The following is a 10,421-nucleotide window of genomic DNA, read 5'->3' on the forward strand; positions in this document are numbered from 1 at the left end:
TGCCAGCCCTGGAGGCCCGGTCTGGTCTTGATCAGGGTCTGCATGCTTGCGGCCATGCAGCACAGTGGGAGTGGAGCACCTCCATCTGGGACTGCGCTGCATCACCTATTGTTAAATAAGTTAAAAGCCCATGGTGTTCAGGGTAATGATTGGCTGACTGGCAGAAGGCAAAGAGTGGGGATAAAGGGGTCTTTTTCAGGATGGCAGCCAGTGACTCGTGGTGTGCCTCAGGGGTCTGTGCTGGGACCACAACTTTTTACAACATGTATTAATGATCTGGAAGAAGGTACTGAAGGCACTGTTGCTAAGTTTGCAGATGATACAAAGATCTGTAGAGGGACAGGTAGTATTGAGGAAGCAGGGGGGCTGCAGAAGGACTTGGACAAGCTAGGAGAGTGGGCAATGAAGTGGCAAATGAAATACAATGTGGAAACGTGTGAGGTTATGCACTTTGGCAGGAGGAATCTAGGCATAGACTATTTTTTAAATGGGGAAATGCTTCGGAAATGCAGTTAAGAAGGCAAATGAAATGTTAGCATTCATGTCAAGAGGGCGAGAATACAAGACCAGGGATGTACTTCTGAGGCTGGATAAGGCTCTGGTCAGACCCCATTTGAAAATTTGAAAATCGCTTATTGTCACGAGTAGGCTTCAATGAAGTTACTGTGAAAAGCCCCTAGTCGCCACATTCCGGCGCCTGTCCAGGGAGGCTGGTACGGGCACCGGAATGTGGCGACTAGGGGCTTTTTGGAGTATTGTGAGCAGTTCTGGGCCCCATATCTAAGGAAGGATGTGCTGGCTTTGGAAAGGGTCTGGAGGAGGTTCACAGGAATGGTCCCTGGAATGAAGAACTTGTCGTATGAGGAACATTTGAGGACTCTGGGTCTGTACTTGTTGGAGGTTAGAAGGATGAGAGGGGATCTTATTGAAACGTACAAGATACTGTGAGGCCTGGATAGAGTGGACGTGGAGAGGATGTTTCCACTTGTAGGAAAAACTAGAACCAAAGGGACGATCCTTTAAAACAGAGATGATGAAGAATCTTTTCAGCCAGAGGGTGGTGAATCTGTGGAACTCTTTGCCGCAGAAGGCTGTGGAGGCCAATTCACTGAGTGTCTTTCAGGCAAGAGATAGACAGGTTCTTGATTAATAAGGGGATCAGGGGTTATGGGGAGAAGGCAGGAGAATGGGGATGAGAAAAATATCAGCCATGATTGAATAGCGGAGCAGACTCGATGGGCCAAGTGGCCTAATCCTGCTCCTATGTCTTATGGTCTTATGGACTGTGCCACCACCATCTGGGTCTGTGCTACATCAGCCAGTGACTGTGCCATCTCCCTCTGGGACTGGGCCACCTCCCTCTGTGTTTGTGCCAAGTCAGTCAGTGCCTGGGCAATGCCGCCGACGCTCTCAGCCATGGCCCGCTATGACTAGGTCACGCTCTGGAGCACCGCTGCAATGTCCAAGTGGCCCGAGCAAATGGCTGCCTGTGAGAGGGCAGCCCTGTCCTGGGCCTCAGGCACAGCCTAAAGAGATTGCCCCAGGCCTTGGACATGCTGATCCATTGCTGAAAGACGTACCCCGAAGGCTCGGGCGGTGGTGCGGCGGACACGGACGTCTTTGGTGAGGGTACATTCGGGAGCACGGTGGTCGGAGCTTTCGTCGGGGTAGGGGGTCGGGGGGAAGGGGGAATAGCTGGGGCTGGGGGTAGTGGTTCCGGCACCGGAGAGGGGAGTGTGGAAGGGGGGGGGGGGCGCTGAGAGGGGGGGGGGGGGGGGGGGGGGGGGCGGTCGGTGTCTACCGACGGGGCGGGGGTCCCGGGAGGGGCATCAGTGGGGGAACCAGCGGGTGCCAGATCCCGCAGGGGAACCATGAGGGGGAGGGGGGGCATCAGTGGGGGAACCAGCGGGTGCCAGATCCCGCAGGGGAACCATGAGGGGGAGGGGGGGGCATCACTGGGGGAACCAGTGGGTGCCAGATCCCGCAGGGGAACCATGAGGGGGAGGGGGGGGCATCAGTGGGGGAACCAACAGGTGCCAGGTCCCGTAGGCAAACCGTGTCTTGCCTGACGTCGGAGTGCTCGACGTAGGCGTATCGGGGGTTTGCATGTAGCAGTCGGACCTTCTCGACCAGGTGGTCCATTTTATGGCTCCTCGTGTGCCTCCGGAGTCGTCAGTCAAGGTGGAAACGAGACCCCGGAGGTGGACTTCCTGGGGAAGTCCTGGGGTCTCATTCATGGCCGTGCAGAGGAGTGACCTAATGGAGTGGAGGGCATCGGGTAGGACCTCCTGCCAGCGGGTGGTTGGGAGACCTCTTGTCCGTAAGGCCAGAAGGACAGCCTTCCGAACTGTCGCGTTCTCCCTCTCTACCTGCCCGTTTCCCCGCGGGTTATAACTGGACATTCTGCTCGAGGCGGTGCCCTTGCTGTGCAGATACTGACGCAGCTCATCGCTCATGAACGATGTACCCCGGTCGCTGTGGATATAAGCGGGGAAACCAAACAGGGTGAAGATGCTGTGCAGTGCCTTTGTGACTGTGGCCGAGGTCATGTCGGGGCAGGGAACGGCGAATAGGAAGGAAGCGGGAGAACTCGTCGATGATGGTTAGGAAGTAGATATTGCGGTTGGTGGATGGGAGGGGGCCTTTGAAGTCCACGCTTAGTCGCTCAAAGGGCTTTGAGGCCTTTACAAGGCCTTGTCTGGCCGGTAGAAGTGCGGTTTGCACTCCGCACAGATCTGGCAAGCCCTAGTCATGGCCTTGACCTCCTTGGTGGAGTAAGGTAGGTTGCGGGACTTGATGAAGTGGATGAGCCGGGTAACCCCCCGGGTGACAGAAGTCATCGTGGATAGCCCGCAGGCGATCCTCCTGCGCGTTAGCGCACGTGCCGCAGAACAGGGCATCTGGGGGCTCATTGAGCTTCCCAGGACGTTACTTGATATCGTACGTGGGGGTGGAGAGTTCGATCCTCCACCTCAAGATTTTATCATTTTTAATTTCGCCCCGTTGTGCGTTATCAAACATCAAGGCTACCGACCATTGGTCAGGAACAAGGGTGAACCTCCTACCAGCTAGGTAGTGCCTCTAGTGCCGCACAGCCTCCACAATGGCTTGTGCCTCCTTTTTGACTGCGGAGTGCTGAATCTCGGAGGCGGTGAGGGTCTGGGAGAAGAATGCTACTGCCCTGCCTGCCTGGTTGAGGGTAGCAGCCAGGGCGATTTCTGACGCATCGCTCTCTACTTGGAAAGGGATGCGACTGAAGGCAGACCGGGCCTCAGCCGTCAGGGGAAATGTCATGGTCTTTGTGAGTGGGCGGGATTTGTCCGCATATCTGGGGACCCATTGGGCGTAATAGGAGAAAAGCCCCAAGCACCGTTTGAGGGCCTTGAGGCTACGGGGAAGGGGAAGTTCCTTAAGGGGGCGCATGCAATCGGGATCGGGACCTAGGACCCCGTTTTCCACGACATAGCCGAGGATGGCTAGTCGGGTTGTGTGGAAAACCCATTTTTCCTTGTTGTAGGTCAGGTTGAGGGCCCGGGCGGTTTGGAGGAACTTTTCAAGGTTCGTGTCATGGTCCTGCTGATCATGGCAACAGAGGTGACATTGTCCAAGTACGGGTAAGTAGCCCGCAGACCGTACTGGTCCACCATTTGGCCCATTGTTCTCTGAAAAACCGAGACCCCATTTGTGACGCCGAAGGGGACTCTGCGGAAGTGGAAGAGCCGGCCAGCTGCTTTGAAAGCAGTATAGGGGCGGTCTTTTGGTCGGATAGGGAGCTGGTGTTAGGCGGATTTGAGGTTGACAGTGGAGACTACACGATATTGAGCGATCTGATTGACCAACTCTGCTATGCGGGGAAGGGAGTATGCATTGAGCTGCGTGAAGCGGTTTATAGTCTGTCTGTAGTCCACGACCATCTGTTTCTTTTCCCCGGACCGTACTACCACCACTTGTGCTCTCCAGGGGCTGTTGCTAGCCTCAATTACTTCATCTGCCAGTAAACGCTGGACCTCTGACTTGATAAAAGTCATATCTTGGGCACTGTACCGCCGGCTCCTGGTGGTGACGGGCTTACAGTCGGGGGTGAGGTTCGCGAATAGTGAGGGGGGTTCAACTTTCAGTGTTGCAAGGCTGCATACCGTGAGTGGGGGGGGGGGGGGGGGGGGGGGGGGGCGGCAAGGTTCCGCCGAACCTCAGGGTCAGGCTTCGGTGGCTGCATTGGAAATCCAGACCGGGCAGCAGGGGGGCGCAGAGGTGAGGGAGGATGTAGAGCTTGAAAAGGGCGTTTTCGGCGCCTTGGATCAATACCCCTTGAGGTGCAACAGGTGATTAAGAAGGCAAATGGAATTTTGTCCTTCATTGCTAGAGGGATGGAGTTTAAGACTAGGAAGGTTATGCTGCATTTGTATAAGGTGTTAGTGAGGCCACACCTGGAGTATTGTGTTCAGTTTTGGTCTCCTTACTTGAGAAAGGACGTACTGGCGCTGGAGGGTGTGCAGAGGAGATTCACTAAATTAATCCCAGAGCTGAAGGGGTTGGGTTACGAGGAGAGGTTGAGTAGACTGGGACTGTACTCGTTGGAATTTAGAAAGATGAGGGGGGATCTTATAGAAACATATAAAATTATGAAGGGAATAGATAGGATAGATGTGGGCAGGTTGTTTCCACTGGCGGGTGAAAGCAGAACTAGGGGGCATAGTTTCAAAATAAGGGGAAGTAGATTTAGGACCGTGTTTAGGAGGAACTTCTTCACCCAAAGGGTTGTGAATCTACGGAATTCCGTGCCCAGTGAAGCAGTAGAGGCTCCTTTATTAAATGTTTTTAAGATACAGATAGATAGTTTTTTTTGAAGAATAAAGGGATTAAGGGTTATGGTGTTCAGGCCGGAAAGTGGAGCTGAGTCCACAAAAGATCAGCCAATGATCTCATTGAATGGCGGAGCAGGCTCGAGGGGCCAGATGGCCTACTCCTGTTCCTCGTTCTTATGTTCTTATGTTCTTATTTGAACCGAGTGGGACCCGGAGGAGAGGGCTAGGTTTGGGAGGCGGGGTAGGTGCGCAAGGATCAGCGCCTTACTGTTTCTGGGTGGATAAAGCTCTCTGTGCTCCAGGAGACAAAGAGGCAGGGAGTGTCGCGCCCGTTGATCTGGACCTGCATCATGGAACTCTGCAGGTGTTTTGGCCAAGATTGGTCGAGGGAGATCGCTCCCAGTTGCGGGTAGTCCGCATCCTCAGCCGAGTCGGATTCACAAAATGGCCGCCGCTGTCGGTCGCACGTGTCAGATCTAGAAGATGGCCGCCGCCAAGATGGCCATCCCCATGACTCACACGAGATCAATGACGCGTCAGAAAGGGCGTGACCGGCCGGTGCGCACCCGCGTTTCGGGGTCTGCGGGCCTGTGAGCTCGATTTTCGGGCCTGTTGATCTTTTTTTTTCTGGGCCTTGGGGATGGCCAGGCAGACCCTCGCAAAATGCCCCTTCTTTCCGCAGTCACTGCAGATGGCGGAGCGGGCTGGGCAGCGTTGACATGATTGCTGGCGCTGCCCACAGAAATAGCACGGAGTGCCCCCGGTCTGGGCGGTTTGCCGTGCGACACAGGCCCGTAGCGTGGCCGAGTCTGGCAAAGTCAGAGGGGGGCTCGCAGGGACCGCGGGGTATGTGCCTAGGTTGTGCGGGCCACTTCCAGTGAGGTGGCGAGCGTTACCGTGCCCTGAAGGTCTTTAGCTCCATTTTCGAGGAGCCGCTGCCTGATATAGGTCAAAGCGATGCCAGACACGAACGCGTCGTGGATGTGCAGGTTCATGTGGACTTCCCCCGTCACGTCATGATGGTTACAGTTCCTGGCGAGCGCAGTAAGCTTTTCCACGTACTCGTCCAGCGTTTCCCCTGAGCGCTGCTGGCAGGTAGAGAGCAGGTGCCATGCATGTACCTCATTAATGGGTTTAACGAAACGCTTTCGCAGTATCTCGATCGCCTCGTCGTAAGTGGTCGCCTTCTCGATCATGGCGGAGATTCTATGGCTCACCAGGGCGTGGAGTAGGCGCAGCTTGCGAGGCCCTAGGATGGGAGTTTCCGAGGATTCCAGGTAGGCCTCGAAGCAGCAGAGCCAGTACTTAAAAATTTCTTTGGCCTCTGGTGTCCATGCTTCCAGGTTGAGCTTCTCTGTCTTGAGACCGGCGTCCATCCTAACGTATTCTGCTTATTAAATTGTAGTACCCTCAACGACACGAGAGTGTGGAATGGTAAATGAAGGTTTTAATGAGCGGATAACTAACCAGTTCCCCTGTGCTTACTGAGTGCCGCCTACAGGGCGTCACCTTATATATGGCTCTCTGGTGGGCGGAACCAGAGGCGGAGTCCCCCAGGGTTCCAAACCCGGTCTTAAAGGGGCATCACCTACATGGCGTTAAGAGTACAGTAACCATTCATCACAGGTCTCAAAAAAACTCCCGCCATTTTACTATGGAAAGGCTTGAGTAAGCACAAATATGACAATTGTTTCAGCATTACCTCACCTTTTTTTTTCAAACAAGGTAACGCTGAGCTCAACCTTTTAATTTCTTACCTTTTCAAGAGGTGTTGCAAAACTCCTCCAGCTCTCAGTTAATTGTTGCCTCAGGGCATTTGTTACTTTACTTCCTACTCACAGTAAAGCGAGCAGTTGAGCACTATTCGAAATGAAATGAAAATCGCTTATTGTCACGAGTAGGCTTCAATGAAGTTACTGTGAAAAGCCCCTAGTCGCTACATTCCGGCGCCTGTCCGGGGAGGCTCGTACGGGAATCGAACCGTGCTGCTGGCCTGCCTTGGTCTGCTTTAAAAGCCAGCGATTTAGCCTGGTGAGCTAAACCAGCCCCTCCGGAATGTTCTGAGCCGAGCACATGGCAGCTTCTTTTTTGATGCTGTTTATTCCGAAATCTCTGTTCAAACTTTGGTTTCTTCGATGGTTCCTACTATTATTCGGTTCCCCTCCGTTGCCAGCTTCGGTTTAGTAATGTTTTTACAATCTTAAACCTTTTTGAATGGCTGCAACGCAGATCAATTGTTTTTTTCTTACTGGCCGGATTTCTTCAGCTCTTTGTCGAAATTTTTGCAGTGTGGATTCAACCACCTCATCGGCAGATTTCTTTGTGGTATTTTGAAAGGGACGTTTATAGACCACAACGGCACAAAGCAAACAAGAGCTTTATGAATGTGTTGTCACAGAGGCTGCTACTGTAGACTGACTGCTTACCCACCTAAACTGCCGATGTTGCGATCAGTGCGTCATGAGACCGGACCCTTAAACTGACCCTGTTCCAACGGGGAACAAACATGAACACATAACAGAGGAGAAGTTTGAGGTCATTGTGTTTCTCTGATGGTGATATGGTCAGAGACTATCACAGTTATTTCTTTGCTTTGTACTCTTGGATTAATATCCGAAAGAATAGAATATTTTCTAATTACTTGCAAATTTAAAAAAAATCAAAGAACAATCTTTAATGAATACAGAATTTGGACTTTTAAAATCACATTAATGAACCTCAATCTGATTTCTGTTTTGTTGCACATCAAATGCAATGGTCTGGATAAACAAGCAGCATTGCAATTGAATTTTGGTGCAATTAAGCAGCTCTGCAAAAATTTGTTGAAGTAATGCTGCCATCATATTCAATTCATGTTTATACTATTGGATTTCTGACAATTACCAAGGACTTTCTGAAAAGGTTTGTGCAGTAGAAAATGGAATATTGCATATCTTTGACATTTATTAAATATAACAAGCTCAGATGCGTGACAAAGGGATGCTATCTCTTTACAGTCATTTATTGATTCACTACATGCAGTTGCTCTTATTAAACGCAGCCTGCACACTTCCTTTTTCTTCTGCACCCTCTCCAATTACAACACCATTTCAAAGCAGAAATGGAGGTCAGGTTTTCGAATGTCTTACAGCGGCGCACAACTTGAATTGAATTGCATTTTCTTTTCTCATGCAAATAATCGGCAATATCAGATATTGTATTTTAAAGCGTGTACAGCAACAGCTAGGCACGTTTACGCGACCCTCATTTCTCTTCTTGACTTCTAGTGAATAGTAGGGCTCTTCGGATCTGCTACCTATTTACTGAAAAAAATGTGCATGTTCATAGCTCTATGGCAGCGATGACAAATGAGCTGCCTCGCTGTATCACTGAAACTATAAATAAGGAATGATTATTCTAGAAATGCAGTGAAGGGCTGAGCTGCAAAGCTGAACGTAGTCTCTGTCCAAACAGTCAGTGTAACAAATAGAGTACGTAGTGAAGATGAGAGCATGATAATGGCTGAAAACACCTTTGAATCCAAGCTCTTTCACAATGAAGGGTAACAAACACTCTTGCATCCAAGAGAAAATACGTATAGAATTTGAAATGGAATCCTGTGTTGTAATCATTACATTGAGGATGTGGAATAGAAAATCCAGAACATGTTCCTACGGCACCCTGCTTCCAAATTCAAGAAGCTCAAAGGCATTTTTATGTGGGACTTGGAGCCCATGCAGTTTATTTACCTCAAATGGCAATGGTTATAAAATGTTTAGCACTTCAAAATCTGTGGGGGTTCTCCTGGTCATCCACCATAACCTGTGGAGATGGCTGAAGAAATGGTGCAAACGTCATTTACACAGATTGTCTGGGGAGTCAGGGGGGAAAAAAACCCTCGTGGTTGTAGCACCAGAACCAGGTCAGTTCCAGAACTTCACTTCAGGAATTCCTCAGGGCAGTGTCCTAGGCCCAGCCATCTTCAGCTGCTACATCAATGACCTTCCTTCCATCATAAAGGCAGGAGTGGGGATGTTCGCTGATGATTGCACAATATTCAGCACCATTCGCGTCTCCTCAGATACTGAAATGGCCCATGTTCAAAAGCAGCAAGACCTGTAAAATATGCAGGCTTGGACTGACAAGTGGCAAGTAGCATTTGCACCACACAAGTGACAGACGATGACCATCTCCAAGAAAAGAGAATCTAATGCCATTGACATTCAATGCCATTACCATTGCCAAATCTCCCACTATCAACATTCTGGGGGTTACTATTGACCAGAAACTGATCTGGACTAGCTATGTTAATACTGTGGCTACAAGAAAAAGTCAGAGGCTAGGAATCCTGTGGTAGGTAACTCACCTCCTGACTTCCCAAAGCCTGTCCATCATTTACAAGGTAGAAGTCAGGAGTCTCTACTTGCCTGGATGAGTGCAGCTCCTACGAAACTCAAGACGTTTGACACAATCCAGGTCAAGGCAGCCCATTTGATTGGCACCCCATCCACAAACATTAACTCCCTCCACCACCGACAAACGTTGGCAGTAGTCTGTACCATCTACAAGATGCACTGCAGAAATGCTACAAAGTTCCTTGGGCTGCACCTTCCATAGAATCCCTATAGTGCAGAAGGATGCTATTTGGTCAATCAAGTCTGCAATGACCCTCTAGCAGTCTACCTAGGCCCACTCCCCTGCCCTATCCCTGTTCCTGCACATTGACCGTAGCCAATCCACATTAGCTGCAGATCCTCGGACACTAGGCGGCAATTTAGCATGACAAATCCACCTAACCTGCACATCTTTGGACTGTGGGAGGAAACCGGGGCACCCGGAGGAAACCCACGCAGACACGGGGAGGACGTGCAAACTCATCATAGTCACCCAAGGCCAGAATCAAACCTGGGTCCCTGGCACTGTGAGACAGCAGCTTTAACCACTGTGCCACCATGCTGCCTCCAAATCCACAACAAATGCTAGCTTTGCCAATGACAGCCACATCCCATTTCATGGAGATGTTCTCTTTGGGTGTATTTTTAATTTCATCATTGAGGCCAATAGGATGCTGTGATGGTCGAGTAGCAGATCGATCTTCAATGGGAATTCCATAGTCAGCATCCAATGAAAGCAGGGTGCTTGTGAGAATCTTTTGGTATTGCAGCAAAAGTATCAGTTATAACTTTGCAAACATTTGTTTGTCCAGTCTTGGAGCTTGCAAATTGTATGTGGGATCCTTAAATGGTGAGAGATATGAATAAGATTGTGTAATCCAAAGACATGCTTCACAAATCATTTTGCGAAACACACCCATGTCATATCCTTGATCAAAGATTTGGAATGGGAATCACTGAAGAAGAGGAGGGAAATAATAGATTGAGTGTCTTCCATAAATGGTATTTATTGGTGGGAACTGACAGAAACATGTACCTGGTGCCCTCCGGCAATGAAAACACATGAGGTGGTCATCCACACGGACTGCAAAGACCATTTGCGGGATTCTCTGTCGGTGGGATCCTCCTCTTTGCCAGCAGCGCACCCACACCCGCGGGTTTGCCAAAGGCGTTGGATGGCCACAATGGGAAACTCCATTGGCCGGCTGCCGGAACGGAGGATCCCACCGCTGGCAGGGGCGCG

This window comes from Scyliorhinus canicula, chromosome 2, assembly GCF_902713615.1.
Source record: "Scyliorhinus canicula chromosome 2, sScyCan1.1, whole genome shotgun sequence".
Lineage (NCBI taxonomy): Eukaryota > Metazoa > Chordata > Chondrichthyes > Carcharhiniformes > Scyliorhinidae > Scyliorhinus > Scyliorhinus canicula.